This window comes from Paramormyrops kingsleyae, chromosome 3 (assembly GCF_048594095.1).
Source record: "Paramormyrops kingsleyae isolate MSU_618 chromosome 3, PKINGS_0.4, whole genome shotgun sequence".
Lineage (NCBI taxonomy): Eukaryota > Metazoa > Chordata > Actinopteri > Osteoglossiformes > Mormyridae > Paramormyrops > Paramormyrops kingsleyae.
In genome coordinates this window covers 40,040,016-40,066,888 of record NC_132799.1, presented here as the reverse complement: position 1 = coordinate 40,066,888, position 26,873 = coordinate 40,040,016, and the positions used below count along the sequence as shown (strand labels likewise).

General features: G+C 41.3%; 1 protein-coding gene and 1 long non-coding RNA gene across 3 annotated transcripts in view; one reads left to right on the top strand and one right to left on the bottom strand.

Annotated features, from left to right (window-relative positions):
- LOC111858590 (peroxisome proliferator-activated receptor alpha-like) overlaps nucleotides 1-26,873 on the top strand; it is a 111,340-nt gene that overhangs the window by 33,625 nt on the left and 50,842 nt on the right. The gene's annotated exons all lie outside the window — the stretch shown is intronic.
- Nucleotides 3,846-26,742, bottom strand: LOC111858591 (uncharacterized). Of its 2 annotated transcripts, XR_002841621.2 has the most exons (4): nucleotides 25,654-26,742; nucleotides 13,213-13,312; nucleotides 12,599-12,711; nucleotides 3,846-11,150 (listed from the first exon to the last, which is right to left on the bottom strand). It is a non-coding gene; the product is annotated as an uncharacterized lncRNA (long non-coding RNA). The 2 variants fall into 2 exon arrangements; XR_002841620.2 differs by lacking the exon at nucleotides 12,599-12,711.

Here is a 26,873-nt window from a genome sequence, read left to right as displayed (position 1 = left end):
GTTGTGCTCTTGCAACTCATATATTTCAAAGTTTTTTTGAGGCAAAGGTCTCAACAAACCCCCACCCAACACAGTGCAGATTTACTTGTAAAAACCAAACAGCACAAAGAAGTGAATGTTTCGGTGCTTTTTCCCAGAATACAATGCTGCAATACTTCATAAACCTTATCTGCATTCGTGCACATCAGTTGGGTGAGAATCAGACACTCATGAATAATTCATGAATAGTAACCTGCTGTTACGTCAGTCGCATAGCAACCGATACAAGATCATTGGAGTGTCCCTAAATGAGTTTGAAAGTAAAGAAGAAGGAAGAAATCTTAACATAAGATATCCAAAATAAAGTATATTTAAAGTAGAGGAAACCTATCCCAGTCATTTAGCATGATCAGAGATCGCAGACATTGTGATTAGCATTTGTGCTTAGCACCTTATCTTTTCATTTTCATTATTAACCCTAACCTCCTGTAAAAAAAAAAAAAAAAAAAAAAACACTACCCCGGTTTATTGTAAACTTCCTGCCTATTTATGATGCAATATAGCTCAGTCAACCAGTAGAAAGTACTTTATTAAAGCAGCATACTGTATGATGTAAATAGCTGGGACTGTCCACGTGGAAGCTTATGAAGTGCTTTTGTGAAGTACGCAGAAAATTCCAGCTGTGCTGGATCTGGGAATAAACCATATTTCATAATTTTACGCATTTGCCTTCCTAAAACATTTGCTTAGTTATTTAACAAAACTATTTTGAACATGGCATTGTGCAAGAATCACCACTGCTGGTCTTCAGAACAGCATTTGGTAAGTTCAGCAGTAAATGTGCTGATTATAATAGTTTTTGTAAATACTAATAAGCAGTGGTTCTGGGTGTCACGATGGCTCAGGGGTTAGCGCTGTGACATCACACCTCCAGGGTGACATTAATTATTAAGAAACACCCATCCATCCATCCATGGGTTGTGGGGCCCAAGCAGGACAGGGCACAAGACAGCTGCACCCTGGGTGGGAATTTAGTATATTCATTTTTGTTTACCGGGGCCAGGAAAGGACATGTAGAGTAAGATTTCCATTGCTGTTTACTGGGCATAGGACAAGCTCTTGAATCTTGAATTGTTGCAGTGTTCTGTAGTATTTCCGATTGATTACAGTGGATAAAAAATGGAGCTGGGTGTTGAAAAATACTGATGGTGCTCCTTGTTGGATGAGGGAACCCCCTCAGATACTGAGACCTATATAATGTCCAATAATTCATCGGAATTCATAAAAGAAAACTGTGTAATAGATGTTCTTCTAAGCATAGCAGAGATTAATGTAATGATTAAGAGTGACATCATATGTTTATCTAGCCAGGAACCTAAATTAATTTAAATTTAGTAGCAAGGATTTTGCTGACCTTGTGCGTAATCACTCAAGGTGCAGTCTGACAGAGGAGTAATTATATTTTAATTGATTATGGTTATATTAAACAGATGATATGATGTCACTATATAGTGTGTTTAAGAAGTATGTGGTTAGGATCCTATTTTATTGTACACTTTTTGCAGCTGTGTCCTCTGAGCTTAATCACTCGAGTTTCTCCATGACAGATCGGCCGGCAAAGTGCTCCGGTGACCCGAGACGTCACACGGAGGGGGTATTTTTACTCCATGAATGTGCATGGAAGTGTTATACTCGGGCAAAGAAGGACTACAGACGCTCTCGACGGACGTGTGAAAAGCACCTGTGGTTTATGTGGAGGGAGGGAGGGATGGAGAGATGACACAGCGAGGAGGATGGCGACGCAGTCAACAGTCATGCTCATTCCTCGAACGTGCACCCCGTTCCAGCTAATGTTGACTCTGCCCATGCTTCTGTTTACACTGCTGTCCACGATTAATTATTAAACCAGCCACAACCAGGGCGAATAGCATCTGCATCACCCAGACCAAAGTTTTCGCTGGTTAATCCCGTCGGCCTGCCTCCGCTTGTCTTCCTGAGGAACATATTAATCTTTGATATTCAGGTCTCAAATAGCTGCCCATATGACATATGGCTCATTCGTTTGATGGAGGCTTTGTCTTCCCTGTCTTCTTTCCGCTATCATTTAAAAGGTCAATATTCTGTTTTTCTTCTTTCTATAACCTGTTGGGTGCCTTGTGCTTTAATTGAATTTATTGGCTGATTTGTGGTCTTGGGGCGCACAGGTATTTAGCAGCACAGACAGACGTGAGCAAATGCTGCTGGAGTTTTTTCTTGCTGCATTTCAAGAGGTTTTCACTCACTTCTCTCCTCAGTCTGTCGCATGTCTCTCACCTTGGATCTGCAGATGCACATTTCAGTGCTCTGCAAGGACGTCCACAGGTAGCTTATAAGGACAGCCAGTCTTATTGTAGTAAACATCACATCTTCAGATACCAGGCAATATGAATTTTATCTGATAATACTAAAAAAAGCATATTTTGGGAGTGGTGCAGACAGATTATTTATCAGCTTAAATATAACGCAGTATTTATATTTTGCATTCATAATTCCTGTAGTATAGTTGATAAATAATCAGCAAGGCCATCATAAGAAAGGGTACTTGAATGATATTTTGAATATCTTATTTAAAATATGTGAATCATAGTATTGCTAATTTAACAGTCAGTCGTGCTGCTCTCGTTACTTGGTCGTTCCTTGTCTGTTTATTGCTACGCTTTCGCGGTGACTGATAGCGGTCACCTGTGCCAGACCATCTGGGCACAAGGCAGCTTTTTTGTTAGGTGACAGCCACCCGTGATCCAGACACCTTCTTGTCTGTTGCCATAGCTACGCCTGCCTGCCGTTTGCTCGCCTGCTCGGCTTGACCCAGGGCTCAACTGACCCTGCCCACAGATCCAGGAGTGCCAAGGAAAATCCAGGGCCGGCGCAGGCAGGGCAGGTGGCGGATGTGCTGTGGGTGACCAGGTGGAGGGTGACGCACATCCTGTGGGAGTTTGAGCATCTTTGACAACCCAGTCCAGTTTGGGACAGCTGTTTTTTCCCCTGCAGGGTCGTGGGATCTCACTTACGGTTGAGAACAATGGCGATTATGCTGTTGAAATGAGAGAGGACCATTTGTTAACCTCAGATTTGCATATCAACAGGAGTTTTCTGTCCGTTAAACCAGGGTGGTTCCAAAGAGACGATTTTTTCTGGCAAGAGGTTCAGAAGTTTTCACCAAAGCTCTTGAACACAAAGATGTTTACATATATCCCACGCCCAATCGTCTGCAAGGGATAGATTTCCTAAGATTTCATTTTCAGTGTAAAAATGTTTTTGTCTGCATCACATCCAGGGCACAGGCTCAGTAGGTATAAGTTCTGTGAAGGCCTGGTTTTGGGCTCAGTGGTGTCCACAGGGGTGGTCAGGAGTGAGGGAGCTTAGACCACATGGAGCATTTCTTGGGGAGTCCAGGTTGCGCTGTAAAGAGAATCATGGAATCATCCTCCAAACTTCCCGACGCTTGAAAAACCCATGCCATTTCCGCCCCTTTCCTCCAGTCCTGCCAGGTGCTCTGCTGCCCTCTGCTTCCATGAAGGTAATAAATGTTTAAATGTTAAATGTGAAATGTTTATTTTTATCTTAGTGAAAGCCACAGGCATGACACACTCCCCTTGTTTCAAAGGTGGAGGGTAGGCATCTGAGGTGACAGTGATTCAGGGGCTACCCTGGGCACACATCCTGTCACCCAAACACATGGCTGGCCCATTTCTTCTCATTCATTTGCTCCATCTATGAAATGGCTCCCTGTGTATCCCAGAATTCTGTGTTTCATTATAAATGTGTCCTACTGGGATGGAATATATTCCACTACAATGTAATGACTGAGTCATTTCATCGCTTCCGCAGTGAGAATTGCCTTTGGCATATTTTATTGTAGTGTACAGTAGATGTGAATCCTAATTGCAAGCAGAAAAGCATACACATACACACGCACAGTTAAGAAGCCAGCCTGCCATTCACATGCCATGACCTCTTTGTCTTTGGGCTACGGGCTTCCAGCTCCTTCTGATGATCATCATCATGTGGTTATTGGAGAACGCTGAACATATTATTATGCTGCATCTTGAAGATTCCAGGGTTATCACTTTCTGGGAAATCTGGCTTGTTTCCTCTGATTTCCCCGCCCCCCATCCCAGATGTCTCTGATCACTGTCTAATTATGAGGGGATGCATTTACTTCTTGATAGATCTCCCAATAAAATACATTCTCTTCTTTCTTCATCAACTGTAAATCTGTGGGATTCTTGCAGACATGGCCTCTGTTTGTGTGTGAGATTTATTTCTTTTTTTCATTCTTCTGTCCCATCAATATTTTTCACCAAAAGATCACATTTCATTGGTCTTTGGCAGAGACCTGTAAATATAACTTCCTTATGGTTTCCAATCATGCTTGTTGGCTTAATGGCCTCCTCTTGAGAGGCTGGTTACTGTTGGATTGAGGTGGTTAAGCCCTGTTCTTATCTTGGGTATGAGGTAGTGCAGCGGTCTTTCCCAGAGGAACGGAAAGACTGTGCTAAGAACTCTGGTTTCTCCCCATTTTATTTATACCAGATAAAACACTGATAAAAATACAATACAAAAGAACAAACCTGGCATTTTCTTATAAGAAACTAAGTGTCATTTGGATCTAAAAAATATGCAACGTCTGGTTGTAATCTCACTTATTCCGCACAACTTTTTTGTCCAACAAAGATGAGTTTTTCAAGTGTGACATCCAGTGTTTGTTTTAATAAATAAAGAAGCAAAGCATTGAAAAGTAAAAAGTGATTTGTTACACTGTTGCTCAGAAGAGACTGAGCAGAGTCACCTCATATGCCACCGAATATTTGGAACAGGTAAATTTGTTCTTAATTAAGTGTGGTAACAAGGCTGGTGCAATTGGATCCCATCAGGTTTGACAAGCCGAAATTTCCTACTAATCACTAAAACGAAACACCTCCCCCAGGACCATTTGACCACCAGTCAGCAAAGGTTCTTTTTTCTGCTTGACTCTTTGTATGCTTTGTTGGATTTTAACAAGTCCTCAGGGACAAAATCTGCTCAATTGTCCTACCACACTTCTGGAATTGCATGGGGGTCTCTGAGGTTGTCGTTTTCTTCCCACCAGGGTTGGGGGGGTGGGGGGGGGGGAGTAATCTATGACATCATTCTAGGGCTCTAAATCTCCAGGTGCTGACAGAGTTCCTGTTCAGTTTTTGCAAAGTATTGACCGGCTGTTACCATTACTCTTTTTTATGTATTTAGTGAATCCTTTTTTGCGCCATTTTGACTCATATTTCCACATCCATACTCGGGAAGAAGCGCTTTCATCCTTTGCGGCAGAAATTTTCCTCCAAAATGTTTCAAAACAGAAACACTTCTTAAAACCTTCGAAAATGTGGTTGGAATGGTTCCCTTCCTGATTTATATTAACCAGGAAGCCGCATTGAGTGTGGCAAGCACCATTCTAAAATGACTGAACAACGAAGGAGTGTTTTCAGTGCAGAAAACATGTACAGTGGTACCTCGGTTCTCGAACTCACTAGAACTCGAATTTCTTGAAAGTCGAACCAAGGCTTTGACCTAGAACTCGATCTGAATATCAGAAGTTGAACTGTGAACCCTAATATAAATTGTACGCGCCAGGAAATGAGTCATACTACAATGCAATTCTTACTTGCATGCCTTCTTCACAGACTGGACGATTAACCAAATAAAGCAGCGCAACATTACAGTAACTAACAATAAATAAACCACTAACTTACATGTACTATTAGAAACAGCTGATCACATGGGGATCCCACACGAGGTTAACGAGGAGGCGTGGCACACGGAAGGAGCGGTCGATGGGGGCAGGACAGGGGTAATGTTGGGACAAGATCTTTATCGTTTTGGAAGCCATTAAGAAAAAAATGCTCTTGTTTTATCCTGTTCATTTTGTGTTTAAATTGCTAAAAAAAAAAAAAAACATTTAGGTGTAATTTTGGGGGGCCGGGAACCAATTAATAGGTTTTCCATTATTTCTTATGGAAAAAATTCGATCAGAACTCGAACTTTTTAGGATTCGATCCGGAGTCCGGAACGGATTAAGTTCGAGAACCGAGGTACCACTGTACTTCTTCCTTTTGACGAGATTCCTTCCCTCTCAGCTTGACTTGGACTGCTAATATTTAATTTTTTCTTTCGAACTGTGGCTGTTGTCATTAGCCATAGTTGTCGAACACTCAATCCTGGCTCAGGGCTGTGGTACAAGGGAAATGGCACTCAGACGTTTAGCTGCATGCAAACGATCTCTCCCCAGTTGAGTATCCTCACTGTCTCCCAGTGTAGCATTTCTAGATCAGTTTTCTTCATGTGTGAGCTAAGATCGGGTGAAACCATGTTTTCCCAGTAACTCCCTAAGGGGTATTTTGTCCTCAAATGATCCGTAGAGGTGGTGGACATGCAATTGCTTGAATCGCCCATTAAACTTTATTTCAGTCCACTGGCAATGTACCCTTACAGCAGCATATAAAGAGCGGCCAGAATGACTTCTTCCATGTTTACTTTTCTCAAACTCTCGTTGTGCTCTCTGATCAATTTCTCCTCGCCATTTACCACACACTTAGAGGCCGAATACAGTCCTAACTCTTTCAGTTACATCAACCCTGTTTTCAGGCTGTAAAGCCCTCTAATTTTCAGATCGCCAATATTGTTTGGGGTCAGGGTCACATGTCAAGCATGACAAAGCTTTTTTGACATCTGAGGATGAAGATCATTTAAATACTGTTTCCCTTGACATTACAATTTAATACTCCCAAAACATTTTCTGTTCACAATTTTAAATACAATTATATAGATACAGCTAAACTAAAATAAAATTCATCTAGTTCCTTTCCATTTATGCCTTTAGTCTGTCCTACTGATCCCAAACCATCCTTGGTTTGTTTCCCATATTTATGTTGCTATTTGTGGTATGACCTCTTAGACAAAGTCCTTCCTTGATGGTGTATGGAGAGGGGATACAAGTCTGACGCTTCAGATCCATTTAAATTTTACAGTTTTTCTTTGGCCCGTGGCAGAATGGGAGAGAGTTCACGCAGATATTGATTCTGTGGTGATGTCTCAGACATCGCCTGGCCTTATGAAATTCTGGACTGGTCCTTTTGCTGAGATTGTTGTTCTGCTGGCCACGGTGCCTTCATTACAGTTCTTGGTGTGATATCCAGCTGCTCTAGTACAGAAGCTTATATACTGTATGTGCATGAGCAACCCGGATTCTTCTAGAATGGATGAACCTTGTTCTTAGTCACACATGGGCAATGGGCTAGTGGGATAATTATTATTAGTATTATTTTGAAATGAATAGAATATTTTATCATTATTGTTGTGGCTGTTGACAATAGAAAGGTTGCTGGACAATGGAGCACATTCCTGCTTGAGTTTCTGTTCATGTGTCCACGATAATGTTGCCCAGCTGGGTCTAGCTGGGGGACCTGATTAAAGATGGTTTAAAACCAGCTGGACTCAATGCTGGAGGGAGTCAGATTTGAAATGAAAGGAAAGGCAATTGGCTCCAACTGTGACACGTTGCTGCCTTGGGAAGTTGGTATTACGTAGTCTTTTGGTTGCTTAACTTTCCTGTTTTGCTGTACTTTATTGAGTCGGCTCTCTTAAAAGGCCAGGCACTACTTATGTTCTGTTAATTAGTTGCTCTCCATAACATCTCCCCTGCCAGTTTTGCCTCTTCCTCTGAAAAGAGGTTGTCTAGCACATCTAGAAAGCATGGTAGACTGTGTAGCCCTACAAGCTGCATTCATAATTGCATTTGCTTCAGCGTTTGCTGTCATGGTTGGGTTTCCTGTGACGTCATTTCCTGGTAGCTGTACTGTCATTCTTGGTAGCATAGTATCACCGGCCCTAACAGTTTGAAACAGCTGGCCCTATCCATCCATCCATCCATTGTCCAACCCGCTTACCCTACTGGGTCGCGGGGGGTCCGGAGCCTATCCCGGAAGCAACGGGCACGAGGCAGGGAACAACCCTGGACGGGGGGCCAGCCCATTGCAGGGCACACTCACACACCAGTCACTCACACATGCACACCTAAGGGCAATTTAGCAACGCCAATTAGCCTCAGCATGCCTTTGGACTGTGGGGGGAAACCGGAGTACCCGGAGGAAACACAGCTGGCCCTAACAGCTTTTTATTCAAATTGTTTATGCAGTAGCACCTTTACCCCATTTATATAATTTTTAGTTTGTTTATAAATGTTTATGCAGTAGTGTACTGTATACTGTAATAAACAGAATAGAAGATATCAGCTGTACTGAGGTTTGCATACTGCATACTGCAAATACAGGTAATCATTTTTATTTAGAAAGAAAACACCAACTTGATAACTTTAATTTTTAATTTGCATAATTTCTTGACACTGAGTTGCCGCACTGCTGTGTCCATGTCCAAAGTTCTCATGCAGCAGACAATATCGATTGGTCGGAGAGCTAATCGTAAGTCCGGGTGGTCTTTAAACAGGTATGTCATTAAGTGAGGAGTGTCAGTACTGAGAGATGAGATTCAGTGAATAACACTATGGCTACCTCCAGCATTGTGGGTTCGAATCCCATCCCTGTTTTCTGTGTCTGGAGTTTATGTGTGGACTTTCCTCTTGTACATTGGTTTTCTCCACATTCCTAAGCTGTGTGGTTTACCTGACTCCAGCCCATTGTTTTCCAGGGTTGACTCACAGTAGCCTTGAACTGGATAGGAGGATGGATGATGAAAATGGATGAAGTTTACCTGCTGATCCAGTAGCTACTTGGACCTACTGCTGGTGGGAATGGGGCCGGCAGGAGAAAGTTGCGTTTATCAACACAGAGCATCTCATTTAGATTAATTAATCTATGCGTGAATGAGAGCAGGTCGTCTGGGTTGCCCTTTTAGGGAAAATAAACCTTAGTACGTGCCTGCTGAAAGCACCATGGTGGCACAAAGTTAAACATTTCATACAAATTGGAGGTCAGACTTCAAAGTCACGAAAGGTGTGTCAGGTTTCAGAGGTGCTTTACAGATTCTTGCAAATTTGTTAGTATTTCCCAAACTTTGCAAAAAGGGAGATCGCAAGGCATGATGGGAACATCTCTCTGCAGTGTCTCAGAACCCCTAAATCAAGGGTGGGCAATCTTATCCGCAAAGGGCCGGTGTGTATGCAGGTTTTCACAGCAACTCCCTAATTAGGTCACTAATTAGAGGACTGAGTGGCTGAAGAGTCTTCACACCTGGGCTTAAACTGCTGACCTAAAGGTTATCCCAAAAACCTGCATATACACCGGCCCTTCGTGGATAAGATTGCCTACCCCTGCCCTAAATTCTCAAACATAGTGCATATTGTTTTTTTATTTTAATTTTTTTTAAGTTGTCTCTGGGAAGCACATTACTAAATATCTTTTAGATTTTTCTGAATGTTCAACTCATTTATTATTTATTAAAAAAATTGGCAGATAGGCTCACTGGAATATCACTCTCTTTCCACACTTCACGGGTTATGGGTTTGATTCCTGCGTGTGGAGTTTGCATGTTCTCCCGATGTTGGTGGGCAGTTCCTCTTGGTGCTCTGGTTTCTTCTTGCAGTTCAAAGGCACACTGGCTGAATGGTATGATTTACCAGTGGTGAGTGTGTGTGGATCTATGTCTTTTGATGGACTGGTATAGCAATGATATCTCTCCTGGGTATGTATTCAGGACATGTAGTACATTAAAGTAGATGGAGATAGGCAGGCTACTTTGCAGAAAGCTTTATATTTAAAAAACTGGTTGCACACAGAGAGAAATTAATGTTATAGTAAGTTAAATGATAATGAGATCCATTGTATGGTACTAAACAGAGCAAACACACTGTAAATATATTTTTAGATAATGGGATCACGTGACAGTCTGGTGTCAGGGTGCTGGAAGGTGTGCAGTGCTGCTGCCATGTTGTGTCTTGGGTTTAATAAATGTCCTGAAATTTTAATAAAGAAGGGGGTTGCCCTCTGCCCATGGACCTGAGTCAGGAGCCCCGTCTGCTCCTCTTGCTCCTGCTCGAGGCATGCATTCTCCTGATGCCGGTGTCGCCACTCCCTGTGCCCCTGGCAGTGCAACCTGGTTCAGATGTTACCCAGATGTTACGTGCCTGTAGCACGTGAGCCGACGAAGAGTGTGAGCGGCAGCCAGGCTGAACGGGCTTCCCCTGCAGCAGAAGTCAGGCCGATGAGACCCTGGGAACTGATCTGATATAGCACCTCCCACAGGTCACAGTGCTTGAGCAGCGTTTAGAGGGAGCCACATGAGTACCATGCACTAGACTCGAAAGAGTTACTCAAGTACCATAGAGATACCAGTAGGGGTGTCGGAAATAGGTGGGACGGGGGGGGGTCCCCCAATGTCAAACTCCTTCCGATACCACTGGATGCAAGGCTTGAAAAACGCTAATTTGTGTAGAGACACACAGCAGAGTCCCAGCAGGGAGAAACGGCGGGGCTCAAGGTAGTGAGTCTGCAACGTGACACTCGGCTGGCCTGCTGTATTAAGCTCAGGCTTTCAGTGTGACCGGGATATGGTCCAGCCGGGAAACGTGCACTCAGAGGTAGTATCCAAATCTGCCCCACTGACATTAAGTCCAGCTCCCTTTCTATTGTCAACATCCACAACAAAAATAATAAAACATCCGATTTCATAATAATTATCCGACTATAGACCATTGCCCATGTCAGACAGTAAATGGCTCCTGGCAGAGACGAAACAGCTCAGGAGTTTTCCCTGATACAGCGCCAGTCTAGAAAGGCTCTTTCTGCATTGGGGGCATCAGGCCAGGAAGATGGCTGACGGATCTTACTCTTGGGGCCTTGCCGCCAGTGGCAGGCGCTCGGTCCTAGCTTTGTGGCCGGGTGGGAACACGGGAGCCGTGCGTAAATCCGATCCCGAGAGCTATTTCAGTTTAGGAACTCAAACAGACATGTTTCTGGGGACTTGGAAGGACCGTCCTGCACTGGACATGGATGGGACGATGTCGTTTCAGGCACGGGCACCTCTGCAAAGTTCTAAGCCAAAGAGCCATTTTCCATGATGCAGAGCTGCTGGACGAGGAAGCACATTACAGAGGGGAAAGTGCTCTCGGCTTGTTGGACCACTCCAGCATTTTCCATTCTCTTCTGTGTGAGGAAAAAAAAGGGGGGATGGGAAGGCAGCTGAAACACTTCGAGGTCCGTTTCTTTGAGCCAACCCCCCCCATTCCCCCCCAGCCCACCCAGCCCATAGCTCTGCCATCCCAGCTATGGTTTTACAGGTCTCCTCCCAGGCTGAAACACACAGGGGTGAATCTTTGTCACTAAATGTGTGTGTGTCCTGCAATTAACTGCCATTGCATCCTGGGTGTCCTGTCCCTGTAAGAGCCTGTTTTGGGTGAGCAGTTATGAAGAGAGATAGAAGGATCAGGGGTGTAATGATGCGCAAATTTCATGGTTTGGTACAAATCTTGGTTTTGGGTCCTAGGTCTGGTGCAATTTTGGTACAGCGGGGAAAACAGAATTTGGTTTGAAATTAATTATTATTAAGACTGCAGACAGTTTAGGAACGGTTCTAAACCAAAGGCAATGCATCTGTCAAAGTGTCTGAGTAACACTTTGTAAAAAAGCATTTCTCAGAACGTATCCCTGTCATTAAATTGTAAAATTTAAAAATCAAAAATATAACATTATAACAATCATAATGAGCTAAACCCCATCTAAACCCCATATTCTCTACTGCCAATTGTGGATGCATATCTGTAACAATAAACACCGCTGTAGCCATAATTGTTTTTTTAGCCTGGTCGGAGTTTCCTGGAAAAAGCGCCTTAAATGCCATGGGGAGTCTAACTTGCAGAGGCTGTTTCTGCCTTGCTCTGGTTGTACAAACACTCAGATGTTGTTGTCTCAAATGAATTAGCATGTTGGATCTGTTTCCAGCAATATTTCCCGAGTTCGGTATAACAGAACTGACAGACAGTCTTGGTCTCCATTCCTGGTGTAATTAATGTAATTTGGAAACCAGTATCTTCCCAAACTGTCGATTACGAGTGACTGTAACAAGCACTAGCCGTAACAAACTCACAGCCACAATTAACATGTTTTCATTTTTGAAGATCTACTTGTGAATTTAGGTTCCACTCATGTCGATAAATGTATTCATTTGTTTCATTGTGCATGCCAAACTAAAAATTATGTACTAGATGGTACACAACAGATACATGTACCTTAATAGCCCAAAGAAGGATACTATTTTTGTGCATTACTGCTCAGCTCTATGACACTGATCAGGATTAACTGTTAGAAAATGGTTGAATAGATTAAAAGTAGAATGTTAAAACCATGACCATAACCACAAAACATTACGGTCTTACATAATAAACTTACTGCACTTGCTGTTTACATATTTCTGTTCTTTTAGGCTCTCTGAATCAAATAACATGACAGCACTGCTGAGGCCTGCTCTTATTGGCCGCCATAGAGGAAGTCATCACTCTCTCTTCCTGTTCCCCTTGCTCTGGCAGTATGCTTCCCCCTGAGGCCGTCTCACCAGTAGGTTCTAGAAGCTGCCATTGCCTAGCGAGGGCTCTGACCTCAAAAATGAAGCGGTGGTCCCCCTGCCCGCTCCTTGGGCCTCTCGTCTGCCACAGTGTCCATCACAACACCACACTGGCAGCAGTGACTCTCCAAACCATATTACAGAGAGCTGATCGCCAATTGAATGGGAAAAATAAATTAATCAGGTTGTGACTTCCTCGTAAAAAGCCTTTTGGATTCTGTGTGAATAAAACAACTGAACAACACATTTTGCAATAATTCAGACTTCAGCTCTCTTTATTTTTCACTCATTTAAAAGAGCTGCCGTTCATACCACTGATTATACAACATATAGCTGTCTAGGCTAATATTATTTATATAGTATTTAATACAGTAATCTACTTTTATTGTCTACTTTTTTTGTAAATCAACTACAATGGAAACATTATGTGCCGAAAAATATCTTCACCCCTTGTGAAGGAGGCCTCAGTCCTTCAGAGCTTCATCGCATACTTCATGTAGATCACGGTAATTCTGCCTAATCTCCAGCAAGGAAAGCCTGGCCCTCACTCCCATGTGACCATAAGCAGCCACTCTGCATTTTCTGTTTTGTGGTTAGTCTACCTCAGGGAAGCAAAGGAGCATGAAATAGAGACAGGTTCAGAATTACCAGCTCTGCAAGGGATGACCACCATGATGTTCAAGTGGACTGGGCACCTCGGGCCTGGGGGTACTGGGCCCAGCTGATGTCACTGGAGCAAGAGAGGAGCCTGTAAGTCAGAAACATCGTCACGCAGAACACTGGCGCTCCCACCGACAGCCTGGAGCCCTCCATTTCTCATAACCAAAGTAGTATGCTGCTGTTGTGTAAATGTCTCAGACTGGTCGCTGACAGACACAGCATGGTATATCAAAGGCAAATTTATGCAGTAAATGCTCCCCCCCAAAGCCCAGGCTCATGAGTCTGCCTCATCATGGTTGCCCTGGAATGGGGTGACTTCGACCTGCCTGCTCTGGGCTTCTATAACTTTGAGGCGGATTGTTAGTCCAATGTTAACTTACAGGTTTCACTGATACAGTGTAACTGCACCTTGTGAACCTGACCTGAATAATAAGCAGTCAGAAAGTAGATCTGTAGCCTCCTGCCAGCCTCACTTAAGGAAGGATCCCCAGACACTCCCAGGTCTTATAATCACAGCTCCATTGCTAAAATCAGGCTCAGTTCAATAACTCTCATTGTTTACTCTGTCCAAGTCAGCAAATTTGCACGTTTCCCAGTCGCACCAGGTCAGAGGTCAGCTCAGACAGGCTGAAAATACGTGATGAGCCACCACAGCTTTCTTATCCTCTCTTCTCACCCCTCTTCATCTCCTATGATTGTCAAGTCAGGCATTATGCATTAAACCTGTCCTTTCACTCTGCTGCTCTCTCCCTCCACCCCCTCCCATGGCACACTCTGCCCCAGCATGCCCCCCCCCCATCCCCACTCTTTCTCCACCCCCTGGCAAACACCAACCCCTGCACCCCCCCACTCTGTCCCCTTCTGTCCCCTCCCTTGACATGCCCTGCCCCTCCCCTAGCACACCCCCCCTCTACACCCTCCCTTGGCACACTCCACCCCGGTATACCCCGCCCCTCATTGTCTTTCTCCAGCCCTTCTCTTATTCTGCTCCTTTGCTCCTACCATTTAGTCCAGGGGTCACCAACATGGTGCCCGCAGGCACCAGGATGCCCCCAAGGACCCCATGAGTCGCCCGTCGACCTGTTCTAAAAATAGCACAACTCACCAGTGAGCAGCATCTAAAATTTAATTTTATCCTGTTGCTATTCTTCTTTAATCACATTTACATTTATATAGATTTTAAAATGACAATATCTAAAAAAAAACATTTAAAACATGTTTATTTTCTGAAGCACCTTTTCACTGCAAAATGAAAAATTAGGTTTATTGGCTATGAAGTCAAAAAGTAGGAAAAACAAATTCATCATGTGACTTTCAGATACTGCCGACATGAAAATACTGTTACTTTGGGAATATTTTGCTAACCAATTTGGACACGTGTGCGTGAATCAATGTTGGGTTATCATTACATTCATGTGTCAGTGTACCAAATGTCCTGTATTTTTTTAAGCATTTATATGTCAGTATATCATATGACATCAGAGGAGAGGAACCAAAAACTTGGGCACCATCCAGACATGTGGGAAGAAAGACAGAGAACATGGGTGGTCAGAACATGCACAGACACATTAATGGACAAGTGCTCTTGACGAAAATGGCATGTACCGCAGCATCAGCAGCCATAGTTACAATATGTTATGTGTTAAGTTGAGGGTTGGCTAAACTGAAGTAATAGGACTTTAGTTGAGATTTAAAGACTGAGACCAATTCAGCTTTCTGATCATGAGCTGGCAAACCATTCCACAATATAGGGGCTCTGTAGCAGAAGGCTTTATTGATAACTGTTACTTTATATGTGGAAAGGAATCCTGCAGTCTGTGATGAGAGTGGATGATGCAGCTTGTAAACTTGAATTAGTTCCCTGAGGTAGGCAGGTGCTAGAGCTTTAAGTGACTTATATGAAGTATATATGTATATATGAAGTCATTCTTGAACTTTACAGGAAGCCAGTGTAAGGAAGTAAGGAGCAGGGGTTATGTGTTCAAACTTCCTGCTCCTGGTGACAATTCCAGTTGCTACATTTTGAATGTGCTGTAAGGTGCTTAATGTGTGATGTGTAATGTGTGATGTGTACTCCCAGATAATGGGACATTATAGTTCAGTCATTTGCCACATAACAAAGCTTTAGTCAATGATGGATCGAAATATGTGACGGTGGCCCCATAAGATTATACTGTAATAGAACTGATAAATTCCTGCCATCTAGTGATATTGCAGCTGTCGTAACATTGTAGCACAACTCGCGTGTTTGTGGCGATGCCAGTGTAAAGAAAACCTACTGCTCTGCCAGTCACATAAAAGTATAGCACATACAATTATATTCAGTACATAATGATTCATAATTATAATAACTATGTTACTGGTTTAACTGGTTTATGTATTTATTCATGTATTTACTACTTTTTGTTATTTTAAAGTGTAAGCTTTCTACTTACAAAAAAATGGTTACTGTAGCCTAGGTGTGTAGTGGACTATACAATCTAGGTTTGTGCAAGTACACTCTGTGATGTTTGCCCATTGACAAAATCACCTAACAATGCATTCCTCAGAATGTATCCCTGTCATTAAATGATGCATGACTGTAGTCTAACCAACTGTATACAAAAGCATATATTAGTTTGTCAGTGTCTTGAATAATGAGAAAACATAGTTTGGCAATGTTACCTGGCTATTGGAAGCACAACTTCGATACTGGGTCCACATGCAATTTGAACCAGAGGCCCGTATTTAAAGTGGTACCTAAGTTCAGCCCCTCAGAGCAGAATGTGGAGAGTTTGGCCGACCTATCCACGGATTTTGTCAATAGCAGAACCTTGGTTTTCTCCTCATTGAGTGACGAAAAGTTTCACACATCCAATTCTTAACTTCATTAAAGCAATTGACTAAAGTGACAATAGATAAGGTGTCATTAGTCCTAGCTGAAATGTATATTTGGGTGTCGTCGGCATAGGAGTGATAATTAACATTTTGTTTGCTCATGTTTACATTATGTTTGCTTAATGGGAGCATGAAGAGAGAACAATATTGGACCAATAACTGATCCTTGTAGGACTCCAGATTTGACCAGTGATTTTGATGACAGAGTGCAGTTATTGGACACATGAGCATATTGATATCGATTAGTCAAATAGGATTTAAGCCACTTCAACACCTTTCCTCACAACCCAAGATCAAAATCAGGTCTCGGTAATAGCAGAATGGTCAACCATGTCAAAGACTACACTAAGGCTCAAAACAATGATCCAGTCGCATTGTCGACATCAGTTGCCATTATATGCTAGTATACTGCATGTCCTGTAGTTCCCTGCATGCTTGTGTCAGTGTACTGTATCCTCTGCAGTTTCCTGTATGTCAGCATACCGTATATCCTGTAGTTCCCTGTATAGTTATGTTAGTATACCGTATCTTCTGTAGGTTCCTCTATGTGTCAATATACCATATATCCTTTAGATTCCTGTATGTTTGTGCCGGTTTACTTTATCTTCTGTACTTTTCAGTATATCCTCCTGAGACCCAAGGAAAAAAGTGTCCTTCAATTTTAGGTTATTTGTCTTTGGAGGAAATAAGACATCTTACAATTTAGATTTTTTTTCAAATTTATTTTTATTTTTAATTTCACAGCATGTCCTCTTTAGTGTACAACAGGAATAAATATGTTTTTTTACATCAGTGAAAAGATATATGCAAAAACAAAATGTCCACTGCAATGGACATAAATGAATGGGTGGGGTCTCAGGAGGATATTTATGTGTCAGTATTCTGTATCTTCTGTTGTTTCATGTATGCTTGTTTGTCAGTATACCGTATGTTCTTTGGTTCCCGGCAAATTTACTGATCCGGCCGTGAGTCCCTAGCTGTGCCATGTGAATCTCTGTTGCGCAGCCTCCTTATCAGGAGATAGAGGGGCCTTTTGTTGTGGGCCGGCTGTGAGCACATTGCCCCTGGTGTTTGGGCCTTTACCCACTCTGCACCGGTGGCATCGTTAGTGCTCTCTGCACCCCCCACATCCCCCTAAATGCATGCTGGAAACTAGGCTCTAAAAATATCTTCCTATAAAGGAGAAACAGGTTTTCTTTAGTGATTCTTTAGTATTGTCTTTTTCCATCCCTCTTTTGTGTCCTCATGGGACAGGCAAAATGACCGCCCATGTTCAGGCTGCAGGTGCCCAGGAAAATATCTTACACTAAACCCTGGTTGTGTGTGCCTCTCTGCCTCTATGCTTCCTGATTCTGTGTGTCTCTCTGCTTCTTTTCCCCAGGTTCTGTGTGTCTCATTGCCTTTACTATCTCTGGTTCTATGTGTCTCACTGCCTCTGTTCTCCCTGGTTTTGTGTGTCTCGCTGCCTCCACTTTCCTCAGTGCTCTGTATCTAATGGCTTCTGTTGTCTCCAGTACTCTGTGTCTCATTGCCTCCACTCCGGCTATTGCCCTGTGCCTTTTTGCCTAGTTCCATAAGCATAGGCAACAGAAACAAGAAGGGCGTGGCAGGCAGCGCAGGGCTCGGACGGAGGAACACTCTGGCCCTTGCCTGCCTGGGCCAAGGCCCTGACGCCCTCGCTGAAACGCGAGATTGTGAAACACCAGCATGCCTCTCTCAGGGTCTGCTGCTAGTGCAGAGAACACATGAGCAGACAGGCAGGATACGCACACTCACGTCTCTAAGACCTTGAGGCTCTAGAAGGAAGTCTGAATGTTTATATTATTTTAGGAGATATCTGCCGATATCTGACCAATGAAGGCATATGTACTTGAATATATATTGGGATATCATTTTGGTATATATGGTTAGTTCTATTGTTTTCGTGCCTCTTTTATATGCTATCAAACATTTCTTCTTAAAATATTCTGGTGTATGAAGTCTGCAGTTAATTTTTTTCCACACTGGATGGACCATAAAGGGACAGCGTGTTTTGTACTGAAGTAACTGCATGATCAGTATTATTATTCTTATTATCATCATCATCATCATCATCATCATCATCTTTTCTTAGAATTGTGTGCATTATCCAGGAATTGGATTTGATTGCCTGCTGCAAACACAATACCCTGGGTTAATATGCACATTTAAAAAAAATACAGGGTTTTCAGCTGGAAGCCCATTTCAATAGCCCATCCCTGATATGGCCCAGGTATCGATAGCCGTGTGCTTTGGGTTGAATGTCCGCTTCGTAAGAATTTGAAGATGGCATGTTTTCAGCAGCCACCTGGAGAAACAGGGAGACGCGGGCCGTCCATGTTGCATGTAAAGAGACCGTTTCATTTTTTTGCGAGCAGTTATTGCTCAGCTCAACGCCTGGGCCATTATATCCACCAGCTTCAGGATGCCAGGCAGAGAATAAAGCACCAGTTAGGCACACTTTGGATGAGCACAGTACCATACACCTGGGTCAGAACTGGTGTGGACTGAGATCCTGCCGGGTTACTGCCGAGGTGAGTTCTCTGACAGGGGCGGGACTGAACGGGAGCAGAGTGATATGTCTGTCTGGTGCCCTCATTCATGCCATGTTAATAATGATAATAATAGTTGTAGTAGCAATAGTAGTAGTAATAATAACAGTAAAAATAATAATTATTATTATTCCAAGTACTTTTGCTACAGGATAGCTTTGTGTGAGTTAAAAATATTAAAAGCATTTATTCATAACTTTATTTTGCATGTTTATTCTATATGTCATCTTTTGTTATAATTTTAAGTTTTCCATCTTTAATTTAATTGTATTTGTAGAAACTCATTAACCAAAGGGGAGAATTCAGTATTCATAAATCAGTGACAAGTACTGAGTATTTGCGCAGACAAGCAAGCCCTGGGCAGATAAGTATTATATTTTATTTAAAGGTATTTTTTAAATGCTTTTATTTGTTGTATGATCTCCATGCTCAACCACACCAAAAAATACCATTAACCTTATACATATTTTTTCTGATGGGCATTTTTTGCCTACATTAAAGTTTCATAGCAAAACCCTTAAGTTTTTAGTTTTTCATTATTTGTCAGTTTAAATAACTTAAGATTTGTGATTTTGATTCAGAGCATGTATGGAAAATTATTAATTCATTAACTTTTTTCCTCTTGATTAAAATACTCTTTCAGTTCTGTTCTTTATTCTTTTTGTTCCTAGTAAATAATTTAAAAATGATAATTCATGAAATTTTAATAGGTTTTTTATACAGCGAAATATGTTCCTATCATGTATATAAGTATTTGTTTACTTATAGACACAAGATCAGATCTTATTTGTATAAATAAGTTGTTAAATAAAAAGCTGGACATACAAAATATTAAGTGTTACTCAGTATGGCATTAATAATATTAAAAAGGAAATTATAATGAATGTTTTTCACATATAGATGGAAATTTCATATTTTGCACTGAAGGCATATGGGTATTTCAGTATTGTTCTGTTAAACATTAATGCATATGAAATAAATTATCCTCATCTTTGATAAAAGCTTTTCAGGTTAAAAGGATATTAGAATTAAATTAGATTATTTTTCATGTTACAGGAGCCTGTTTATAATCGTTGAGGTCCAATATTTTATAGGGAAAATGTGTTGAAGATTGTTTAATAACAGAGTTATTTTTCAGTTAATATTTGGAATATATTTAATGCTAAATGTTTGCTTTACATTCTTATTAATTTCATTTGTACAGTTTAATTTGCTCCTCCATGGCAGTATGGGAACCTAATGATCCTGAGAGGTCATGCACAGCTCATGTGTGACAGAATATAAACAAAACCTGATTTCACAGTATTATTTTGTCATATTTTACTCCTAATTTGTGAACTGAATATGTGAATTAATAATTTGTTCACCCTGAGAGCCCTATGTTAGTAAAATAAAGTGACTACCATTTTCAAAGTCTTTTTTCTCCATCTTTTGGAGCATATATTTAATTTCTTATTTTTTGTGATGGGACACAATGCTGCCCACTTTATGAAGTGATGAACATGTGAGCTTCTTACACACGGACGTACACAATTTTGCACATACACCTTGAACACATAAAATCCAAATTAAAGCAGCACAATAAACCACAGCTGCAAAGCCCTAAAATATGCAATGATTCCTTCTGCTTTCTAACTTTATTCTCACAGGTATTTTATATGCAAGAATGTTGCAACTACATTTAATACTCTTCTAAAAATACTGTATAGTGGACACAAAACATTTTAATATCTCTTTTGTGTATTCTGCTCCATAAGTTGGGACCAGAATCAGTCTGTCGGCGTTAGTTAGCACGAGCCCTGTTTCAACTCGGATTAGTCTCTCTTTCTTAAGAAACATGTTGTTAAACAATACTCGCTGATCTCTTACTTTAAATTGGTTTGATTTTTAAATTTTTTTATTAGTTTCATTTTTTTAACTAAATGCATTTAATATTGCAAGATATGATTAAAATGTATGCGGTAAAAGTTACAAGTTAGAACCACTATTAGATATTTGCCTTATAATTTTATATATTTTCAGAACACAGTTCCTTCTCAAACTGCTGAATATATGATCTTTCTGCAAGCTAGAAAATTATATTTCGCCAGTCACTGATGTCAATAGTTCTCATTAAATTTTGTAGCTGTGTTTTAGTTCTAATTTAGGTAATTCGACTCCTACAGATTCTTCCATTAATAAGAATAACTTTATTTCATGCATTATATATGCATACATACAATTTCACATTTTTACTTGTGCTTCTTGCTTTGATTGGGGCAAAGATATAGCATTTTGCATTTACATGTACCTGGAAAAAAAATAAGTGAAATCTGCTGCAGGTCAGTCGGCTGAGAAGTTGTCCCGTTTGCCCATAGCCACGCTACACAATTTAAAGGAAAAGCTTTGTCATAGCATTAGATCAGCTCCTAAAACACAGTGACTATCATCCCGAGCCTCCTGAAACCCCATTTCAGGCAACGTGGCTATTCCTCATCCACGATTCAAAAAGCTGCGCTCTGTCCTGATCATTTGTCAATCGCTTTTTAAAGGGGAGGTAAAACACTTATTTTCTCCAAATTAAACAAATGGGCATAGCATACCATTTAAATAATATATTTTATGGTCCCATAAACAGCCCATAAAACAGAAGTAGGTCTTATTTAGAGTTTATAATGTTGATTATGTGAAACGGTTATTTTGTCGGGTAATGTGACAGATTTACTGATTTTAATTATATATTTTTAATGCATTTTAAAAGCATATTATAAATTAATTTTCCTTTGCACCATTCTCTTACGTGTCATTGAATAACCACACTTATGTACAGTTCTGCACTCAGCTGAGGTGATGAGTAAAGGTGGACTGTCCTTTTTCATTTTTGCCCTTAATGATTATTATACTGTACTTTCCGAACAAGGACTGAAATGCTACAATTTGGACTGTTATATGGGTTTTTACTTGTCGTGTCAGAAGTCTTTCAGATATTTTTTTACATTGAGCTGTGTGTGCGTGTGTGTGTGTGTGTGTATTTTTTAAATGCTTTATTTAATCTGATTGCAGTCGGTTGCTGTGGTCCATATCTGCGTTGAACAGCCAGGTCTGATACCTTCTAAGACTAGCAACATGGACACAGGGACAGCCGTGCGGTTCAAAAGGAGGTCTCTGTGTTATGCTGTCCTGCTTTGTCCTCCATTTTGTGACCCCCCTGCTGTCACTTTTAACTCCATTTTGTCAGAGGACACACAGATGGTGAAAGAAACGTCCATAATCCATAAGACAACATTTGTTTGGGCTCCTCTGCATTCAGACATTGGAGTGGCTATCAGACAGTGGCTCTGTAAAGCTAAACTGTGTGGTGTGACATTTTCTCATACCTTTCAGACAAGTGGCATTAAAAAGCCTGTGCTGTAGGACGTGTTTGTCTCGATTATTATATTTTTCCTACATGCTACATAAGAATAATGTAAGTTATTTCCATTTTATTTCTGTGATTTTCAGCACATGCCATTGTAACGTTCTGTTTACATTAGAGTCAAAAGTTTATGACTTGTGTTGAAACAAGACTTAAATGTCGATTCAGGCCTATTCGTGTTTAAGGCTAAGATGTTGCTGAGTGAAGCATTAAATAGTGTTTGTCATTTTTCGTTTTAAATGTTGTGGTTTTGTGGTTTATTTGCATCTAGTGGTGTAGAAAAATAAGCAGCTGTTAATTAAATTAGAAAAAAAGCCATTTTTTCTGAATTTATTATTAGTTTTTCGTATTAGTTTTTCATTCGATTGACTTACCATTATCTGTGTGTTCCCGAAAGTAGTTAGGATATATTATTGGGATATTTGATCTTTTGTTTGTTTTCGCATTTGTAGTGTCTTGATAAGCAGTGAAAAAATGCTACTCTTATGCTTGGCCATTTGAGTCAGTGTGCTTGTGAAGGAGCAGGCTGATATAGAATAGAAGTATGCAAAATATATTTTTGTATTTTACTTTGATGCTTGGCTTGGTGTGTATAGTTTGTAGTTTATTTTGATACACTTGCAGATATTTTGTATTAAAATAGATATTGATTTTTTTTTACCCATCTCTGCACCATATAATCACACACACAGGTATGCATAACGTTTTCGTTGCTCTCCTCTCCCTGAGGTTATTCACCATCTGTATGTACGTATACAGTTCATACACCACATAATCACACACACAGGTATACATATCAACTTTCTTGCTGCTCTCCCATCCCTGAGGTTACAGTGACAGTCTGTATGTATATGTACAGCACATACATCAGATAATCATGTATACATATCAGTTTTCTTGCTGCTCTCCTGGCCCCCGGAGCTGCCGCTTGACTCAGCACCTAGTGGGAGGTGATTTATGTCACCCTGAGTAGAACTCCAGTGTGGATGGGCCCCTAATCTCCTTTAGTTAGTGTGTTAGTGCTCTTTACCTCCTCAAAGAAAACACCGCCACACTCAGCAGGGCCCCCCTACTCCCAGCCAAGCCCTTTGACCCTGAGGTCATGCCCTTTGTTCCCCTCTCAATAGAGAGTGACCTCTGAGGTCATGGCAGTAATGGAGAAGTTGTTCAGACACGTGCAGGGCGCAAATTAGACCACCATTGTGACCCCCGGGAAGGACTCCTGAGTGCCGACAGATTCTTAAGCCTGCTGTGCTCCTATGTACCTTGTCTTTCATCATGGATCCACCCTTATCTTCACCTTCCACACCTCACGTCTTCTTTCTGCTTACTCACAACCTCTATCTGTCCCCCCTAAACATCATCTCCTAAGTTCTTGTTTTTCCCAAAAGTCCTGCAGGGTGTAGGAGTACAAGCACACGGACGTCGGCATTAAGGTCCTTTGCCTCCATTTCATATTTAAAGTTTGAGTTGGGAACTAAATTGTGGCCTTTCAAGCCACCAGAGTAATTTCCAGAGAACCTGAGGGAGACTAAAAAAACTAAAAACTAAAACACTGAAAAGATGTGTTCATCAGAGGCACACATTTTTGTTTTCCAATCTGATTGACAGGAACAAACTCAGTAATTCTTTTAAATGAAAAAGTACTAGAGGAACCCCGAGATTGGGGAAAAAACAACATTGTAGTGTACCGTCCCTTACACAGCATGTCAGAAATTAAATAGGTTGTAACTTGTTTAATGTGGTTATATTTTAAAGTGCCGTCAGCATCATCACTGGCAGACAGCCTTTTGCAGTTTAATCATGGGAGTCTTTGTTCCTGAATTCCCACCCCCCCAAAAAAATAACCTTCCCGACGCTAATATTAATTGTCCTGCTTGTTTGTGAGGATTCATGTGACATCTGAAGATTAACATTAATCAACCTTAAACTATTTTTAATTTTCGCAAAACTCAGCATTGGTTGCATGTAGCTTGTTTATTCACCTACATTAAATAAGCTCATTTGTTCCTGCATTTTTTAAAATAGCTCAGCATAACCAACATATATTTTGCAATTATACATTTTTCCTCTTCAAAATGAGTTCTGTGTGATTAACTATCATTTTTTTTGTTTCGCAGGAGAGGAATTAAGTAGTATTTATTTTCCATATTTGACTGTTGCCTCAATTGTGTCTGAAAACAGTTATAGAGTGCGTCATTAAAGATACTGCTGTTTATCACCAAACAAATTAACTCCAGTAAGTGCCCTTAAAGTGCCTTAATAATGACATCTGCAATACAATTTAGTTTTAAATGTTGTGGAATTAATTTATTACTTATAAAAACAGTATTTGTTTAATGTAATCTGGAAAAAGCCTACTCCAATGTGAAAAAATACTAAAGTTAATACCCTTATGGGATTAATTTTTTATTTACTTATTAAAGTATGAAATCTGTAGCACAAAACATTTTTTCTTGGTTAAGATAAACCATAGCTCCTTAAATTTACTGGCCAGTAGGACTGTAAAGAAGTGATTGTGTACTTTTGCTGAGGAATAACAAATTTAAATATTGACATTATACCGATGGAGAGATTCCCCTTACAGATAACATGGCAAAAGTCAACCATTTACTTCAGGGCTTGCAGCACTTAAGCGAAGAGCTGCAGGATTATTCAATCAGGATCATGCTCTTCGTCATCATAAGACTGGGTTAAGGTCCTGCTAACACACTGAGCTCATGCCCAGAAACTTACTGTAGTATAAGCTACACTAATGCCTTGTTGGATATCGTTTTGTGTGTGTGAGTGTGAAAATACACACACCTTTAGATGTTACTACTTTGCATATTGGAGTACTCCTGTGTTTTTAAATTTAAACACAAACACACACACACACACACACACACACATTTAAATGTGTCTGACCGCTGTTTATTTTTTATTGTGCTGGAGTACTCTTTTGTTTTATTAACACAATTTAGATATTTTTAACTTATGTAGTTTATTTCTTTTTTATATTGGAGTACTCCTTTAGTTTTTTTTACATCCTGTTTAGATGTTTCCAACTTTTGTCATATTTTAACCATTTTGAGGTGCTTATGATTACAATTTTTTTACAATTTATTTTTTATTACATTTTTTACTTTTGCTTGAGTCTATTTTTGTATGTTACTGTACTCCTGTGTTCTTAACAGACACACAAGTAATTAGAATTTTTTTTCTCTGACGTACAAATTGGTCCGGCATATTTTTAAGAAGTGATTTCTTAGTGTGAAAGAAACACTGTAACACTGACTCGCAAACTTTAGAAGTTTATCCCTTGATGTGTGAAAGCAGAGGAACTCCTGTCTGAGGGCCATTAAAGAATTATCTTAGTTAAAACGTTGCGAAAGCACATTCGATCTGTGCCGGGGAGGCGTAGCACTGCGCAGAGGAGCGCGCTGTCGAGAGTTGGCAGCAGACCCAAAACCAAAACTGTATCCTTAACTGAACTTCCTGCAATGTACAGTGTGCAGCCCCTGCCAAGGTTATAGATTTCAGCTGCAGATTAGTGACTATACAACTAGCGGGGTTTATGAAGAATGAACCGGTTAGGCAGATAAATACCTTCTAAATACCTACTTCTACGAAAGCCTAGCAGGGACGTCTGGGATTTCTTCCTTATGTGTCCTTCATGTTGTTGTTTTTTTTCTCTGATTGAATGTATATAATGTTCCTCGAATCGCTTGATTTTTCAATTGGTTCGGAGGCATGGCGAGATGTGACGTAGCAACTCCACTCGGGAAGAGGCTCCTGCTCCATGCCAAACAAAAAAAAACACAGAACGGGAGCAAAAACCGGGTGAAGGAAAAAAAAAGGCACAGCGCTTTACTCCTTCTGCTTGTCCGGCCATCTTCTGCGTCCCGGGCACCGTCCACCTCCGGCCGATGTCGCCGGCTCGGGCAGGACAGGCAGCAGGAGCGAGGGAGGCGTGAGGCCGCGAACAGACCCCCCCCCTTCCTGAACCCTTCCCCCCTCCCACTAGCATTTGGGCGCAGCTCTGGCTCCCTTGGCCTGAGAGGCACAGAGCACAAGCCTCCCAAGTCAGCGGCGGTGGCAGCCATATTCAGACTGCACGCAGGAGGAGGAGAAGTCCTGAAGCACAAAGAAAGTTTCCCCACCTTGTCGTGTATCAGCTCCATCCCTTGTCTCTCCCCACACTGCAGCCTCGCTGAAACAAGCCTGAGAAATGCGTCAGTTAGTGTTGACACGGCGAGAGACTTTCTTTTTGTTCCAGATGGAGAGCCTCCGTCTTTTCCCATCCTTTGTGCTCTCCCCGCTCTGGGACAGAGCGCAAAGCCTCTTTACTGTTCTATTTTTATTTATTTATTTATTTGTTTTTGGCATCATGGCCAGAGGAGGCAGGAAGTTGTTTTACAATAGTGTTACAGTAATCTGCTACAAATGGAAAAATCCAAATGCTCATCACTGAGAGCACGAGGCCAGCAGGGGGGGGTATGAAATAGTGGATCACTCAGAGGCGTTCTGCTGCTTTGCATTATTATTCCTGAGTTTTGAAAGCTGGTGGAGTCTGCTTTCAGCGGGCTTGGACTCTGGCGTGTGTGTGTGTCTGTGATTTTATTTATTTATTTATACTAAAAGCTGAGCAACCCAGAAATCGGCTCCCATTCCATATCATGAGACGCGAGGATGGGGGGCACGGCGGATCGTGGGCTGGGCCTCTACAAGAGCACATGGACCCATTCCAGCCCGAATACAGAGATCGTTCTTACACAGGGGCCGAGTTCACTGGTTCAAATATGGTTTCTGGCATCGCAGTTTGGGGG